At 38.2% G+C, this 18953-nt stretch overlaps 1 long non-coding RNA gene across 1 annotated transcript; it reads left to right on the forward strand.

The window, feature by feature from the left end:
* The first annotated feature begins 1715 nt into the window (after positions 1–1715).
* LOC121676734 lies at positions 1716–17523 on the forward strand. Its single transcript, XR_006020569.1, has 3 exons — positions 1716–5682; positions 9242–9344; positions 11192–17523. It is a non-coding gene; the product is annotated as an uncharacterized LOC121676734 (long non-coding RNA).
* Positions 17524–18953: the final 1430 nt, after the last annotated feature.

Below are 18953 nucleotides of genomic sequence, written 5' to 3' on the forward strand. Positions count from 1 at the left end.
TTTATCTGAAAATATTTTAGTGTATAACTACCAAGACAATCAATTGCCACAAGAAAGCTCTTAGATGTGAGTGATTAGTGACTAGAGGCACTGATGTGCTTCAATTATTTATTTTTTAAGTAATAGGATTTACTTGTAAAAGGGGTAACAGTAACACAGCATTTATTTCAAACCTCAAGGCACTATTAATAAGGCAAATTTCCTTAGTGGCTTTAGAGATAAGTATTTTTTATTCATCTATTTGTTTTATGCAAGTGACAAAATAAATGATGATAAACGCATCAGAATCTTTGTTTAGTTTAGATTGCTTGTATCATCATATTAACAGAGATTCCTAGTGATGGATGATGCATATAGTATAATTTTTCCCTAACCACAATTTTTTAGCACAGCTCTCTGCAATGATCTTGCTGAGAAAGGACATAAAAAATAAATTTTTAGAACTATTTAAGAAGGTTATCTCTGCCACCATCAACTGGCCTGGCAAGACATCCTTGTCATCAAATTTTCCATTTAAAAAGTTTAAGCTGTTATTTCTTGTCAGACTTCCCTTCTCCGCTGGAATTCCTCTGTAAATTTACATGAGAAATTCCTGAGAAGCTGCGGTGACAATATTCTGCAGCCACAGTATAATTCCTGTTACTCTTTAACACACTTTAGAGTTTTGTGAAGTCAATGGCATGTGTTGTTACCAATTTAATTCACCCCTTCTACCCTGGCTGACAGTTTCCTAATTTACCCCTTCCCTCCTTGGAAAATCTGCAGTATCCTAGAAAAAAATCTGCTGAGCAAAACATTTAGAGGATGTGGGAAAAAAAATAAAAATCTGCCTAGAAATGAAAAGTAAGAGCCCATGATTTTTAGTGTAGTTGAATGATTATTTGATCATAGCTGATGCATACGTGTGCTGGGAAGAGATACCAGTCAGCAGAAAAACTCATAAGAAAAGGCAGTAGTTTAAATTTGAAACCGAGCAAAACTTAAATTTGAAATGAAGTCAGTGAGGCCATGTGTGGCCCAATGGTTGCAGTTCAAAGACATGTTATGGTCTTCACAGAAATTACAAGGTGACATACAGTGGCCTATTTGTATGTCACTACAGAGGCTTATAACATTCTGAGTGTGAAATTCTATTGAAATTAAGAAATAATACTGTAAGTTCCTGAATTGAACACTTAAGGTTGTTTTATGCTGTGCTTGTGCTGTTCCATGGATAAACAAATGCTCAAATTATGCTATATTTTGCCATATAACAATTGCAGAACTCTTTCAAAATAGAGCAATCTGTAAAATAAAAGCATTTCTGTCATAATTGTGCTTTGTTTTCCTTAAACATTTTGACAGTGTAATTTATCTCCCAAGTGCCAATGTCCAGGAAAAAAAAAATCTGTTTGCTAATCTCTTTAGTTCTAGGGTTTAATGTGATGTTAATAATCATGCCCACAACTTGCATAGATTTAGCAAAGGCATGAATCACAGCACAATTATATCTTAGTGAATTGAGGAATTTGTAAGCGAGCCAAAGTACTTAGCAGTTCCTGCTGTAAAAGTAGTATAAGAATATGGTATGATGTTTCCAGATGCAGTTCTGTTACAAGCTACAGCAAGAAAAGTCAAGGGGAAATTTTCATATTTTTGTGTGAAAGCAAAGAAGAGGCTCATGCGAGGGTGGTCTTAGTAGCCACAAAATAGTTTCAATTGAGGCAAGAACAATAGAAGTGTAATTATTAAATATAGAAATCCAGGAAATTCTAGTCTAAAACTACCCTGTAGTGATGCACATTCATAGTTTTTGAAGCATAATAATTTTTTTTTTTTTAAATTAGCATTTGAAGGGTGCTTTATCTAAATTGCACAGTAATTATTGGTTGCCCTATATCACTACTGCCTGGCTTTTTATTGCTGCAGGAATATTTACTGCCTTCAAGGATTGTCAATGTCCTAGGAGCTCATGCAGCCTCCTGTCCTACTGGAGGGAAAGGGAAAGGCCTGACAGAGGAGGGGTGGGGAGATGCTGTTGTATCCTTTATTTTTCATACAAAGAGGTGACTTGCAAGTAAGCATCCAGAGGAGGATTTTTAAAAAAAATTTCTAACAGCTATGCCACATAGGATACTTAAAGTTCCCTAAATTATCTTAATCCAAATCTATTTTCACCTGATTTCTAAGTCTTGTTTTCACACTAGAATTCAAGTTTCAAGCGTGATTGCTTTGTCACATGTTAAAAAGCTGAAATGCTCTGTTTCTACCACTCCCAATTCCTCATTTTGGAATATTGTAGGAAACAAGGTCTAAGGACCTGGGGAGGCTGTCTAGTCTGGCACAGCTGAAATAACGTGACCAGTGGTTTACAAGTAAGTGATGAGTTCCCCTTTGGCTTTCCTGGTTAAAGAAGGGAATCAAGTTTGCCCTGTGCCTCAGTTGCCATCGAAGGGGTCTGTGGCTCTGGCCTCCAGAGTAAAGCAGGTAAACTCTGATGTATCCAGTTCTTCTGGCTCAAGCAGTACCTATTAGGTATAAGTAGTTCCTGACAGATGTTTGTGTGATGTGGTCTCAAAAACTGCTAGTGAGGGAAATTTCTCTATTTCTATTAGGAAAAGTATGACAATGCTTAAGGCTAGAAACACATCTCTCTTGATCTCTAGACCAAATCCCCCAGGTGCAGTATAAGTCTGTTGTTCCTTGACTTTCCTGCAATGGACACAGAAAACAGATTGATCTATTCTCCTTACAAGAAGATTTTGCATATCAGAAGGCTGCTCAGTCTCTTTCTAGCTTTCTTCTCTCCAAACTAAGTAGCTGCAATTAATTCAATCATTCCCTCTAGGACATTTTGTAACCCTCTGATTATTTTTCTTGTCTTCCTCTAGGTTCTCTCCAGCTGATCCATGGATCTCTTGAAACCGATACTCTGGGAAGCAGCAGTGCTGAACAGAACAAGTTGGATGCCTTGCCTACAGCCCCTTTTTTCTGTATATGCATCAGGACACAAAGACAGCTTTTAGATTGACATTGTTGGGTACTATTAAGTCAATCACCTTTCTTCTGGGGTTTGGGCAGTTAATCCACATAAGCACAAATAGAAAATGCCTTTTTTTTCCCCATACACAACAACTTCAAAAATTTCCTGAGATTGATTTTGAATTCTCAAGAGTCAATTAAAAAAGTCACCCAAACTTCAGTGGAATCAAGCTGGAAAATGTCAATCTGCTATACCTGTTAAAATAATAGACACCCTGCCTTCCCATATGTTAACAGATCAAGTAGTCTACAAAACTGACATATCCATACCATAATTATGGGCAGTGAGAGCAATAACTATACCACTGTTAACCACCTTTATCACAAAATCATTTAGGTTAAAAAAATCCTTTAAGATCATTGAGCAAACCTAACCTAAATCCTGTAGTTTGCTCCTGCACAACTGTTTTATTGTATTCTGTTTTATTATATTTTGGTATTAGAGGGGTTTTAATGCAAAGGGCATCTTCCCACTGATATTCTAGATCCTAACTGTTGAACTGTACAGAGAAGCCAGATGTGGTCAAAATATTTAGAATACTTCTTAAGCAGATTTGAATATTCTGGACCAAATTCTGTCATCTTTTTCATACAAATCTTTATCTGTATATTGGTAAAGTAACTTCTTCTAACTATGTAGATATAACCTTCTTCTTGCTCTTGTCTCTGGACTATTATTTTACTTTGACTGTTTGATAAAACTTTCAGCAGAGCCATATTTTGTCCATCACTTTCTCTTAATGAATGTTTTTTCATTACTTCCTTGAGTTTCCTGCTCTGTTTACTTCTGTCTCTATAATTCATTGCAGTCTTTTTGACAGTCTTTCAAAAAGCATCAGCATATTTTCTCTCTTTTGTTCAGTGACAGTTTGTCTGTAGCTGAAGTCAGATGATGTCTCTTCATTGCTGGTGACATTTCTCTTACATTAATTTCTGTTGTCACCATCTCTTTGCAGGTAGGTCACTGATAGGAGCAGTGTAATAAACTGCCACCATGAGGCATTAGCTAAGTCATAATGCAATAATGTTGGAAATAATATTCATTGCATGATGAATCAGAGAAATTGAGAGGCTTTTCTAAGACTGTAAGTCATATCCCATATGCACTGTACTTTGTTGAGCTGTACACAATGATAAACAGAATAATTCTTTAATAGTGTTAGGATGGCTGTGGATTCTTTTCTTTTTTCTGTTTAAGGTAAGATGGCATCAGCATTTTTCCTTCCTTTGTTGCCTAAGAGCTTTCTGGCAGTGGAGCTTCTGTGTGTATTTAAATTAGCAGAAAAATTTACCCTCTTCTCACTTATACTATATGTACTACCGGTAAAAGAAGCAAGTAAAAATTTAGAATAGGATAGAATAGTTGCAGCAGTAACTTGGAACTGCCTAAGGACAAATGAATTATGGTTTAGTACCTCAAACCACTTTGTAACAAGACTTTTTAATTTTCAGTGCAGAATTTGTAGTTCAGCAGAGTATCTGTACTGCTTAGACACATCTTACACACAGTGGTAGATACAGTGTAGATGGTACCTACATACAACTAAATGCCATTGTAAAGGAGGAGTCTTTCAGAGCCTTCTCTTTTGTGCCCTGAGCAGCCTTGCTGCTGATGTGGCTGAGCTGCTGGGTACCGACCATATGCATATGGGATATGACCATACTCTGAAGCCTCTGTAAGATCCTCAGGTCACTCCACCTCTCTACCTCTGATGAAAGCACCCTCACAGGCATGTACTCTAAGTGCCCAAAGACTTATGAGGGATCAATAAAAGCCTTGAGTCCTATGGAAGTGCCTTTCATATTAGTTGTTGTGTCTGTAGATTTTTCCATGATCATCCAGTGTTTATTTTAATTGTAATTCAAAAGGTAAGCAGTGGGAAGCAGGCAGAAGTACCTTCCTGGCTCTGCAGAGTTCCTGAAAGGATAACTCTGAGAGGTGTGACTTGCTGGTATTGAGCATTTTCTTAACTCTCAGTTTTAGTTGTTACGACACATTCAACACCTCTATTCAGTCTTCCAGGCAAAGCATGCAAAAAAAAGGTATTGGATAATCTCTATATTTTACAGCAAGTAACATCTAAATTGGACACTAGAGTGAATAGACCCTGGTTTGTTGGCAGGGTATTACCTTTTTCCCCAAATGTAATGTCTGATTTGCAAACACAACTCTGAAAGAAAAGCTGCAATTGTAATTAAATAAAATAGCATGAAAGCAAAGTGTAACACAAGTATGTAAAACAGGAACACTTGACATTGTTTTTGTTCTTTAAATTCTTCCCAAAGATGTCATAACCCGTCAGACTGCGGCCATTTGTCTGATTTGAAAATCTTTCCTTTCAACAAAAAGTGAAATGTTTCCATGGAGATCAGCCAGAGATAGCCAAATGACGAACTTCTTGGCTGTACTTTCAGTTTGGTTTCTATGGTTTCCAGACAAGGAGGGGATAATGTGAAGTCACTGAGCTTTCTTTCTTTGTTTCATTCTGTCATTCTGTCATTCTTTCATTCTTTCTTTCGTTCTCTCTCCTTCTTTCTCTCCCCCATCTTATTTTTCTGCAGGTTAAAGGTTATTGTAAAACAAGTTGTGTGGGCCCACAACAAGCCCACAACAAGCAAGGGTCATCATTGTCATCTTGGTCCTTGAAAAGCCTTACATAGGTCAGTTCTGCAGTTTTAAAATTGTCCTTATTCTAAGATAAAGAAATAAAGTGATAAGACTTTCTTAGCATTCTGAGCAAAGTCATAGGGAAAATAAGTTTATAATGACTACATTTACCTTGACTGTGGACACAATGAGAAAATGGTAACAGGATTAACACCACACACTTATTTTAAAATATTTTTATTGTTATTTCATAACAATGAAATACTGCATCTTGAAAATATCTGAAGGCCTTCAGAATAAGAAATACTGCAGGTCTCACTAGCAATACTAAACAGAATGGAAAAATTTAGGTATTAGAATAGTAAGCAGGGTAGCTAATGGATTTCTATACAGTGTCAAGAGAATTCCATAAAGCAAAAGAAAATTGTCACCTTGACATCTAAATTATCATTTTTCCTCTCACTCTGCATGCTAAAATTGTTTTCTTCAAAAAGGGTCACATGGATGTTTGGAAATGGTAAATCCATCCTTTCCACGCTACTTCACAGAATGTTACAAAGCACATATTCCTTCTTCATAGATCCAAAATGTGTTTTTCTCTCCATCCCACTTCACTGTTTCTTCCTTTCCCAAGAACAATAATACAAATTTATTTCCACTTTTTCTCAATTTTTTATGAGGGCTAATTAAATTCTCTCCTAACACCTCTGCCATGTTTCTGAGAAGACAGCTTCTGTCTATTGCCACCAAATGCATCCTTCTTTTTCTGGCTCCCTTGCAGAAGCAAATTTATGGTATTGTAGAAAGAGTCATAAGTAAGAATGAAGAAAACAAGATGTGATGCTGTTGCTATTTGGAACTCCCTGAAGTAAGGACTGAGTGAAGCTTGATGACTTATAAAGGCTCTTGTATCTGCCCCACTTACTCTGCAAATTTAAGCGTTCTTGCTGCCTCCAGGCAAGAAACTGATGAAAAATGAAGTATGTCACACAACCTGTTGTGATGCCTAAACCAATTCTTTTCAAAACAAACAAACAAACAAAAAAGAGTAAAGAGTAGGACCTAGTTTTACAATTCAAACTACCTCCTTTCCATAGAAACGCCTGGTTAAAGAATTGAAAAAGCTGGCAGTGGCCCAACAACTTTGTGGTTCTAAATTTAAAAAAAATTTAAAAAGGTAAAAAACCCCTAGATAAAATACATATGGCACAATACATATTGAAAATAAGACCACAGAATATTATTCAGACATAAAATCTATTCTTTCTAAAAGCTTTGAAAAGTATTTGAAATCTCTGCAGAAAACAGATGGTTCATGCTAGCAGAATATGAGAAAGAGACCAGAAGACATCACCAGCCTGACCCACAGTAACTTAGCGAGGGGGCTACAATACCTTAAACATGTGTGGGGCAATAGAAGGTGGCAGGTGCCGCTGCTTACCCAGCAATTGATTCCTGGGCACAGTGTTCCCTGTTCTGCTGGTGAAATGAGAAGAAGAGATGGGAATAAGCCTTGTAAAAATGGCTCAGGGAAGGGTTGTCCCTTCCACTTATTGCAGTCTCCCCCTAAATAGTCTTGTGTATGACTACAAGACTGCAAACAGCAGCAAGAAGATAAAACAAGCAGTGGGAATCTGGTACAACGGTTGTCTCAAATACCCGGAGGTGAGATGCAGTTTGCAGAATCATCGCTAGGGGAATCATGCTGAAATTGGTCTGTGTGGTACAGGATCTGATTAATACAAACATCTAAAGTATTCATCCTTTTCTTCAAGATCACTGTATAAAAGGAATTTTTTAGGTAATGAAATTTAATTGTTACCTTGATTAAGTAATAACAAAATTAGTTCACTGATATGCATCTATAAAGCATAACAAAACAGAGTTTTCATCTATGCAACAATTTCTAATTGTGTGCAATACGAAGTAGAACTTATTACTGGCTTGCAGAACACCATCTTAACTCTTGTAGAAAAGATTCTCCATGATGGAAAATATTTTCCTGGAGGGTATAGACTGCATGTTGTTTAGTGGATTAGCTTTAAGTGAAGACTGTGCATTGTGTTAACCTTTGACATTACTCTTCTTTCCTTTAGTTATATAACCTGTTGAGAATGATAGATAATTTTCATATTTTTTGCTCATCAAACCAGTATTAGTTGAGATATGGTCCATGTGCCAGATGCACTTCATAGCAAAATTCCTCCCTTCTACAGCGTGATTCTGTTGCCATTGCCTTTGTGCATCTAAGAACTGTTTCCTGTCTTTGTGTCTGAGAAGGGCTCACAGATCCAAAATACTGTGGTGTCAATCAGAAGCTGCTCTGATTTCACAGAATTACAGAATTGCTAAGGTTAGAAATTACCTTTAAGATCACCTAGTCCAACAGTAAACCTAACATTGTGAAGTCCAACACTAAACTATGTCCCCGAGTGTCACATCTATATGTCTTTTGAATACCTCTAGGGATGGTGACTCAACCTCTTCCCTGGCCAGCCTGTTCCAATGCTTGACAACACTTTTGGGAAGGAATTTTCCCTAACAATCAGTATAAACCTCCTCTGGAACAACTTGAGGCTTCTTACTATTTTCCTGTCACTTCTTACTTGGGAGAAGAGACCAACTCCCACCTGGCTACAATCTCCTATCAAGAACTTGTAGAGTGTGATAACATCCCTGAGCCTCCTTTGCTCCCGGCTAAACAACCCCAGGTCCCACAGTCACTCCTCATCAGTCTTGTGCTCCAGACCCTTCACCAGCTCCATTGCCCTTCTCTGGACTCACTGCAGCACCTCAGTGTCCTTCTTGTAGTGAGGGGCCTGAACTGGATGCAGGATTTGAGGTGCGGCCTCACCAGTGCCGAGCACAGGGGGACAATCACTGCCCTGGTCCTGCTGGCCACAAAATTTCTGATACAGGCCAGGATGCCATTGACCTTCTTGGCCACGTGGGCACCCACTGGCTCATGTTTTACCACTGTCAACCAGCACCCTCAGGTCCTTTCTGCTGGCAGCTTTCCAGGTCTCTGCAGCAGTTTCTCTGCTGTGACCAGTCATATACCCCCTGTGTGAAAAGCAATGCTTCTTTTCAACATGTGCCAGATGTGCAACCTGCAACACCCATGACCTGCAAGGACGAATAGAGGAGCTAGCTGTTCTGCCTGCTCCCCCACTCCACAGTCCCATGACTGATGCTGCCACACAGCAAGGATGTGACTGCACTTTGACTGGGTACTGGATGTGCAAATAATCGTGACAGGAGAGGGGGATGCAGCTTCCAGTGCAGCAGAAATAGATCTATGGCCACCCTCTGGCTGCAAGTGTAGGTGTCACTTCCCTCCTCTGCACATTTTTGATAAGTTGAAGTAGAATTGCATACCATAAATTATCTTCAACAATCCATATCTCCATAGTCATACCTTTCTGCAGTGATCTCTGTTGCTTAGAAAAGGAGAATAAATTAACAAGCATGAGGGCTTTTACCTCTGATTGCAGCCCCGGGCTATCTCCCTGTTATCAGAACTTCACAGGAGAACTGTTGGTTTTCACCCTTCTGAGGAAATCTTTTCCACTTTATCTCATGACTCTCTTTTGCCTCTTTTCATCTTGGCAGAAAGTCCTCCCCAACCTGAAGCTTAGCTAAACATGCTTGGAGATGACTGAAAGAATACTTGAGTGCTATTCTGCCAGGGTAAAAACAAGGAAGGAATTCTGTGGTGAGTCTGAATATTTGGCTTTTGCATGAAAGACTGGGGAAAAAAAAGCTTCAAGAAAACAAGCCTGATGTCATCTAGCTAAATTTAAAGACAAGGTGATGTTAACTACATGATTTTGAAATCCCCAAAGGAATTCTGAGAGAGATTGTGACCAGTGAAGTCAGAAGAGCCCATAAAGCAAGTGGATGATACAGGCTTCAATCCATGGTGAACTAGGTTTATCTTAAAGAGGCAAAGAAAAAGTTTAAAAAAAAAAAAAAAAAAAAAAAAAGAAGAGAGAGAGAGAAAAGAGTTCTTAAACCTGCTGGGAGAGCTGGGTGATGTGCTGAAGCATTTCCACCTTGTCCAGCACATATATTCCCCAACCTTGACCACAAAATGAAAATGTTAGATCCCTCCATGAGTGTAGCCATCTGCTTCAAGCTCAACTTATCATAACACCTAACAAGCATACTATGACACTGTTGATTAGAAGCCAGAATTTAATGTTGGCACTCATAGCACTTTCTGCTGTAGACATACAGCAGACTGAAAGAACTCTAATGGATATGAATGGCACTACCCCTGTTGCTGACATTAGGACTGATTTTAGGCATCCAGAAGCGATGCTGCAGACTTTGCATTTTAACTCAGTCAATATCTGTGCAAGAAATTGCTAATTGCTCCAGAACTTGGGAGGCCTTAAGCAGAAATAAAAGATCAGCTGCTGAAAAGAATAGCAAAATATTTTTCTTCTTTTGCAAAATTACTTCTTGAAAGTATATAGCATGGTGCAGGAAATTAAAGGTCTTGAATTCAGTGTTCTGAGTCCTTTTAATATTGAAATTGAACAATGATATTCAAGATTCTTAGTCTGAATGCTTTGAAGAAGGTATCTTTTCCTCTTTTACTGGATATTATCTGTTCAGGATATTATATTGAAACATCCTTTGTGTGAAAAAAATTATTAATGATCTGCTTTAATAGTTTTGTAGCATAAATATTTACATTTATGAGCAGATATATCAAACATCATAGTAAAAAGTGTCTCCCTAGCAGCATCTCCATTTGTATGGCAGCAGCAAGGCTCAGTCATATTCCCATTTCACACATCCTTCAGAGATCACCAGATCCCTTGGCCAGTTTTCATAATCTGTCCGACTCCGTGAATTTACAACATGCGGGACTGCAAAGAGATGATTTAATGTGAAGGTTTTCACTCTAAGAGCATGAGAAATGAATGAAAGGAAAAACAGACAGGAAAAAGGAACGTTAAGGAATGATATGGTGGGGGGGAGGGGGGGGGGGGAGAGGGGGGTGTCCTGTGTGGAGAGTGAGGAAATGTTATTTGTGATTAAAGAGACATTCTGTGAACAGAAAAAGTATTATCTTGAAAAGTATATTTTTGAATAGAGGAAGTGACAAAACAGGAAGCTAAAAATTTGGTCCAGACAAAAAAAAAGAGTCACATTGAGTGCAAGGGGGGTGGGGAGACGCAGTAATTTTGAGACACTCCTGAAAGACTCATCTTTTCTAGGGAGAAGTTTTTTTTAATGCACATTCAAATTTTCATGTAATATAAGTTGCATCTTTCTACTAAACACACAAACTGGTCAAATTGTGTAGTGGGCTATTCCAAAGTCTCACCGCTTGCGAGTTAAAACTTGTGGTTTAATTTGTTGCAAAGGGCATCCTGACCTGGTTCGACTATTGCTTTCTCTCATTGCTATACACCATTTTAGGACTTCCACCCACACCAGTAAAGTTTCAAGTGGGAACTTTATTTCAGTTCCTGTTATTGACCGGTTCCAAATGTACTGCAAACATTTTACTGAAGGGCCATCTCCATACTTCTGCTTTGTTGCCAGCGTGCACCGAGCCATTCCGTGATGGGCCGAGGCTGTTAACACCTGCTGCGTGCACTCTGTTGGAAAGCTGGTCCTGTGTTCCCGCCGGGAGTATGTTCCTCGCGCGGCGCTCGGGAGTGCTGCCATCTATTGATAGCACGGCGGAAGGGTCAGGAGCCGCCGCGCCCCGGCCGCCTGCCTCACAGCGCCTCTGAGCTCCGTCTGCAGCCGTAACGAGGCGGTGCTATTCTCAGTGGTTGAATAAGCAGAAAATGGTTTGAATTTGATGCAGGGCGAGCGAGGCTTCTGCATAACCCAATCTCAGCCCCGGGTCACGGGGTATGAGAGTTCAGTGCCTCAGAAATGGGGAGAGAAGGGAGAAAGGTCTCTGGGGCTTCGCCAGAACCAATTTCACAGCGAATTGGAGTAAGAGTTAAAATAACTGACACAGAGATCATAATACTGGTAAAGCAATGATTGCTAGACAGTTTGGAAGTACGAAAATCCCTTTCCAGGGCTGTACAAAAGGCAGGGGACCACAAGAGCTCGCTCGGAGACAGCCAAGAGGAGCGCGCAGGAGCAGTGACACAGCCAGCCACGGCATTGTGTGACAGGGACATCTTCCTGGCCATCTTCCATTGTAGCGTTGTGACGGGCTCCGTAGCTTCATTGACCATGGATAGTGTGCAGGGTTTCTGAAAACTGAGAGGGAATTATGGAACCAGAGGTCCTTAACATTGGATATTCACACCAGTAGGTGGGGAAACTGAGTCAAAAGACCCAGAATGCCTGCGTTGTGGAAGTGTGTATTTTGGTTTTTGTGCAAACACCTTTGTGATTATTGGTGTTTAATTCCCTGAATTGATCTCAGTTTTGTTTCCATATGGCTTTTGTTTCATGCAATGATTTTCATACACAGGAAGATTCTGCCTGCAGGTTTCTGTCATTTTTCTATATGTTTCAGGGAATGGCTACAAGCTGTTTGTCCTTTGAGTAGAAGGAATCAAGAGATATTTTATCCTTACTATCTTTGCTCACAAATACCCACTAAGAGTAAAGTGCCACCAAACGAAGTTTAATGATGTTGTACAAACATTATATGTGAGCTGCTTGCTGTTAACTTAATATTCATATAAAAATGCTAAAATTAGGAAGATAATATGGAATAGATGAAAGGAAAAACTCTACCTTTAAAAATTAACCTAAAACCAACACACTGAGGTGTACTTGAGCCAAGTGTGGTTTTCTGTCTTACAGAGGTTTTTAGTATTTTTTTTCTGTTGTTAATGTAATTAAAGATAATTAAAAGATCCTCAACAACTGCAGTCTAGATCTGAAAAGCTAGCATATTAATGCCATTTTAATTTTTTCACAGGTCATTGGGATAAAGCAATATTGGATATTGCACAGATTATCTTTGTGTTGTGTTTACTGTCAAAGTGGAATGCATGTAGGAAAAAATATCTCTCTCAGAAATAACCTAGGCTTTATTTCTAGTAAAATATAATTAATAGAGAAGAGTAATAGTATTAGTGTTTGCTTATTAAAATCATACGATTCCTCAAAGGCTGTGATCTTCCCCTCAGGACATTCATAACTTCTCCATTGAACCAAGCCTGCTGCTGAAGACAACACTTGGCCGAAACATAGTTGCTGATACTCACGATGCATAGTCTGGTCTGCGTGTGTGCCTGGTCTCACAGAGCATCAAACCCTGGCCACCAGAACAAACACAGCCTCTGAGTCAGTGTTGCTGCTCTCATGCAAATGTGTGAGTGCTCTTTGGTAGAGGTGGGAGGGCGCAGTTAGCGCCGGCTCAGAGATGGCCAGGCTTTGTGGCCGCTTCGCCTAATGCCTCATATCCTTGTTTGCTGGCTGTCTTCACACTTGCATGCTTCCAACTCATACTGCTGGGGACCTGGCCCATTCTCCTGTTGCAAACACGTTGTGTAGGCATGCCATGTCCTCTTTACTGGGAGACACCTAGGCTGCCTCTGACCAGGTGAAATGAGCAAAGTGCTGCTGAGGTATCTCCTTTTTTGCTGTCATTCCAAGCCTAGCAGGAATAAATTGCTCATGATGATCTGCCTCTCACTGTCCACTCCCAGTGTCACCTTTACCATCTGCCTCCCCAATTTCATAGCTCCTCGTTCAAGTGAGTCAATCCACAAAACATCTCACTTGGGTCCATTTGGTTAGAATCAGAGAGAACAAGTATCTACTATACAGTAATTAAGAGAAATAATATTTTTAAGATTGCTTTTTCATCAATCTTTTCAGTTAAACCCAGCTAAGCTCCTTCCCAAAGATGAACTGTTTCTGGAAAGCAGGTAATAAGAATGAAAGAAATCAAAAAGAGCATGTGTTTTTCAAAAAATATGCTCTAGGTGTTGTCAGTGACAACCTGAAGGGTCGGAAACCATTTTGCGGAGAACAACAGAATGGGAAGGTTGTGCCGAGAGAACTGAAACCCATGGAGAGGTTTTGCAAAATAAATATCATAGGGAGAATGTCAAATTGTTTTTTTAATGATGTATTTTTCCACTGAGAATCTATACATGAGCTTAAGGAACAATGTCAAGATGATGATGTTTAATGCTGGAATTACATGTTCCTACTAATATCTGGATTCCTTTTGATGTTGATAAGATTACTGAAAGAATGCTACATTCAGTTCTGAAGTCTAAAACAAAAAAGTATTGAAGAAGATTGAGAAAAGAAAAAAAAGAGTAAGGGAACAATTAGGAAACAGGCCTTTAATTAGTTCCTAAAGATGCTCAGTCTGTTTAAATTATCAAGGAGAAATTTAAGTGCTGAAAAATCTATTTATAACTGTGAGAACAAACTTTGATAAGAGATGTTCAGTATCTGACTTGTGAAAGAAGAAACATTTAAACTTGAAATTTAAAAGTGAAGCTTCTTATTAAAAAGTAACCAGCCATTGCAATGGCTTGTCAGAGTTGAGCAGGTTCCTCAGCTCTAGAAAGTTTCTGGTGGTGTTTGGACACTTATTTAGTTATTTGTTGTGTTTGTATTACATACTTGTTTAGTTTGGCTTTTGTTTTTGTTTTTACTATTAACATTACCTATCAGCATTTTACTGTCAGTCCTTAATGTTGAGCCAAACTTATAAAAATGTAGTACTATTTCAAGATATCAGAAGGTGGTACTGCCCTACTGCTATGTGCTCTCTGCTGAATTTGCAGAAACTTCTGATAGCTTTTGGTGGCCTTTGTTGAATTTTTTTTAGACTAGGCACCATACTGCCTGACCATACAAGTGTCATAGATCCACAACACTGGACTCTCTGAGAGCTACAGGACTAGAAATTTTATCCATGAACTAATTGGAGATGAGAGAAGTAGTATTTGACATTCAATGTGTGTGTGTGCTCATGTTTTTCATTTGATCCTCATTAATCATTACATGTAGCTCACACTTACACACTGGTTATTTCATCTGCCATAAATCCCTGAGATATGAAGGGGGTGGTCAGTGTTGTGTAACAGGCTATTCCAGATAAGAACTACTTTGTACCAGGTGAATTTTAGCTGAAGTCAGTGCAGAGAGCAGAGGACAGGTCATAAAAATGTATATTCAGTGTTGCTAATGCAGTGGAGGTGTAACTGCTTTCACCTCAGGAGTAGGAAAGCTCTTGGGACATCTTTTGAATGTTAATTTTTATACCATCTTTCTTAGGGATCTATCTTACCTATTTATCAGGGTGAAGTGGTATCTTTATTTTCCTCTCTGCAGTTGCCACAACATGGAGCAGGAGCAGGGAAATATAATTCAAATTTGTTTGGAACAGAATTTTGCAAAAATGAGAGGAAAAAACATTTCCTGTAAGACAAATTTTGAAACCTAACCAGAAATACTTCATTTTGATTATTTAGAATTTTTAATTATTCTTTGACTTTTTCAATTATAGCATCTTAAAGAAAAGTATTTCCAAGTGTGAGTTTATCCCAAACTTACAGATGGCCTTCACTCATTGTACATAATCCCAGTTTTATTTATGTTTTATTTTTAAAAATATATTTATTTGTCAAACTATCTATTTTTTAAAACATAGATGATTCTTAAGCAGTTTTTAACTACAATTAAGAACAAACTTTCAAAAAGTTATGAATTGTTACACCATCATATACAGCATTTTACCAGTTATAGTCAAAGTTTCATGCAATCATATGAAAGCTTGAAGGCTTGCTTTTTAGAGTAAACATATCTGCAGGTAAAGCTGTAAAATAAGTGAGGACATTTGATGTTACAGCAACAAGAAAATTTTTCCTATTTTGGTAACACACAAGTTACACTGTTTTTATTTGACAAGTATATTTCTGCAGTTAATACTTGAACTCTTTTGTCTCTTTTTCAGACAAAAAGATGGATATGATAAACCTCTATGCACTTTCAGCTCATAATATCTCATGATTGGCTCATAATATCTTACCATTGGCATCACTTCTGTTTTTGTGGTTGCTGTCTGCTCAATATACTTCTTTTATACAGTATACTTCTTTTATACAGGCAGATCCCCTTCTAAAGCATAAGCATGAGTCAATGTTTTTGACAAGTTATCTCTGTAAGCTGCTGCTACCTGTACAGGAGTGATGTGTCCTGTATAGCGAGAAGACACTCCTGGTGTATTGTTTGGGTTTCGAACAAATAGTTTTTAGATTTATAGCCATTTCTAGAATGGTTAAAAGGAAACATCTACCTAATGCTGCATACTTGAGATGATTCATAGTGCCCCATTGTATACGTTCTTGTGTTTATTTAAAAACCTTGTTTAGAAAAGCACAGGATGTGAAGCAATGCAAAATTTCCAAAGCTTCCTTCTAGAATCATTTGCATTCCTTTAGATTGAGTACACTTGGGTTCAGAGCTAAGAGGGTGGCTTCCCTTTGGCTTATGATAGTAAAAACCAGATTGCATATTGATTTCCTGGACTTAAGTATTTCATGTCACCAAGAAAGCAATCAAAATATAAACACATGAGAAATTGCTCTTTGAATGTTAAGGTGATGAAATTCATTGGAAAGTTTCTCGCAATGCAATGTTAAGGCAAAATCAGGATCAAAATAATGGAAGTTATATGAAAAAAATGATCAGTTTTGGTATCAATATTGAAGTATGTTGATTGATTGTATACTTCCAGAAAATAAAACATTTTTTATTTACTACTGACTCCTTGATTGCTATTTATCACTAATACCGAATATGAAAAATGGGATAAATATTGTCACCTATAACAAGATAAAATCAAAAATTTACCTCAGGAAAATACAATGTCCTTATTTAAGCAGGAAAGTCTGATTTATGAATCTTTTTCCTCATAGTTTTTTCTTATTTTGTGTGCATGTATGTGTGTGCACTACTCCTGCAGCAAATCAAAAAGCATAAGATTAAGAGGGTGGTATGTCTTAGAGAGGCTATCTGAATTATTTTAAGATTATTATGCATCTGTTCAAAGTCCACAGACAATGGAGAAGCTATTCATGTGCAAGTTGTAAAATTATGTTTATCATCATAAAAACAGAGATACTTTTGGTTTTCTGGTTTCATTGCTTGTGAATACCTTAAAGTTGATCTAAAGGCTCTGAAATTTTTCCTGAATTATTTTTATGTCACTTTGACATAGTTTGACAGAACTATTAAATGTGACTTATGAATCAAATTACTTGCCCACTGGATTTCATTGTTCATAAAATGTACATTTTTTAAAGTGTTCTCCAAGTTGCTTTCTATTCAGCTTAAAGTTTGGATGTTTTTTGCCTTCTCCTAACACCAACGCTTAGTGTTATGACCAATAGCTTTACATGCCAGGTGAGCATCTCTCCAAAACCAGGTGCCTGCCATGGAAAGGCAGTGCTAGGAAGGTACGGAGGTCCTGGGGCTCTGTGGGAGCTATAACAATTAGCTGCAGGCACATGTGATGTGTGTGATTTTCGCCAGGCAACAGCACCAAACAACTTGTTACTTTTTCACATGCTATGTCTTTGCAGCACACATGCAACAATATGAAGTACTTCATTACCTGCTTTAAACTGAGATGTTTTTCTACATGGTAATACTTCTGTTTACTGCATCTGGTGGGCTAATAAAATGCTCATTCCTCAAAAACCACTGGCCTATGGAACTACACAATGCTTATTCTGTAGGAAGAACTGGAAAACAACCGGCCCAGTTGTGCCAACATCTACCAATTCACCAGGCAGTCAGGGATGACTTTGGGGTCATTGACCACCAGGGACCACCAAAGAGACTCCCAGAACAGAAGACTGGATGTGTAAAGGGGAGGGAAAATAGGTTAACAATTTTGGGGAAATGATTATCACGTGTATGTTTATTCTGGGAAAATCAATGAACATGTATGTAACGTACAGTACATGAACAGGAGTTCTTCTCTACTCAGCATGCATGATTTTTGGAGGGGATATCCCCTTGTGCATCTGGCTGAATAAAGAATGACTACTTCTTAATGCTACATTGTGTTAAGGAGTATTTTCATTTTTGTTGATTTTTGGTAACACTTCCTTTCATTGCTGCAGTTAGAAAACCTAAGTAAGGTAACAGAAGAGATTGAATATGGCAATTTTAAACAGTCAAATAATCCATTACTGAAGTTAATGTGAAGGTTTTTTCTTCCATTGCACCAATTTATGCTGACAGAGTTGCCTTGGTAGAATATTATGCTTTTATACACAAGAGTCAGATCTGTCCCAGAGGTTTCAAAGTGAATATGTCTGCCAGACAGGAACCATAAAGTGTGCCAGAAGTCTGAGAGCAAATTAAGACAAATGTTCTTTATATCCTTTGTGATTATAAGGATTAGCTGTATGTAAGCTTTCCTTTATCTCTTTATCTCTCATATTGCCTTGATGAGTGTTATATGGGTTAGCAAACCAGCAGAGCGTCAGAGGAACTGTGCTCTGTTGGTAAGTTTTAAGTGAAACACGTACTGTGGTTGTTGCTGTTGGTATCCTGCCTCTCATTTGTGTTGAGGTGAAATGAAGCAACCAAGAGAGCTTAGAATTCTCTGATTGCCTGATTCTGGAAGAGGACACTTCTGCTTCATGCCGGGAGATACCAACACTTTTGGGTGCTGTGTGTGGGTGGGTTTTTTGGTCTGTCTCGGAAAAGTGGGGAAAACCCGATTTATAATACCGCATGAAGCTTCCTTATAGAGACTAGTCCAAAGCAATCTGAAGACCTGTGAGCACATCTGTGATGAAACACACCACTCTGAGACACTTATAAACTCTTGGAAAGAGTGGCAGAATAGGAAGTTACACTAGGTAATAATCTGTTGTACTTAAAGGAGAGGTAATTATTTATATTGCATAAATGCAATAGAATATATTGTAAGTGTTAATCATAGACATGGCTGATGAAATTGTGTAAAGGAATAATCAAATATCCATGGTTACTTTGGCTAAAAATCATGTGAACATATTTTGATACATCTGAGGAATAAGAGACCTTCATTTAGAGACATAGCTATCATTAAATGTTTATTATAAATAATAATACAGATGCAAGTGGTTCAAGAGCCAGCCCTGCTCTGAAGCAGAGTAATATCTCCATCATGTAGGGTGTGGTAGGTAGGTTGCCAATTGTAGCAAAGGGAATTGTGAGACATTTATCAATGAAAATTAAACATCTCAAATCTACATGTTTTGATAGCATATACTTGGACCTTTAAAGGCACTCATTACGTGTATTTTTTTTTTACTCCAAACTATGTTTCTTCACCCAGCAACCCATGAGGATGTTGAAA

Source organism: Corvus kubaryi, unplaced genomic scaffold (genome assembly GCF_017639235.1).
Source record: "Corvus kubaryi isolate FWS band 111438036 unplaced genomic scaffold, C.kubaryi_AGA036_p1.0 split1-131, whole genome shotgun sequence".
Taxonomy (NCBI): domain Eukaryota; kingdom Metazoa; phylum Chordata; class Aves; order Passeriformes; family Corvidae; genus Corvus; species Corvus kubaryi.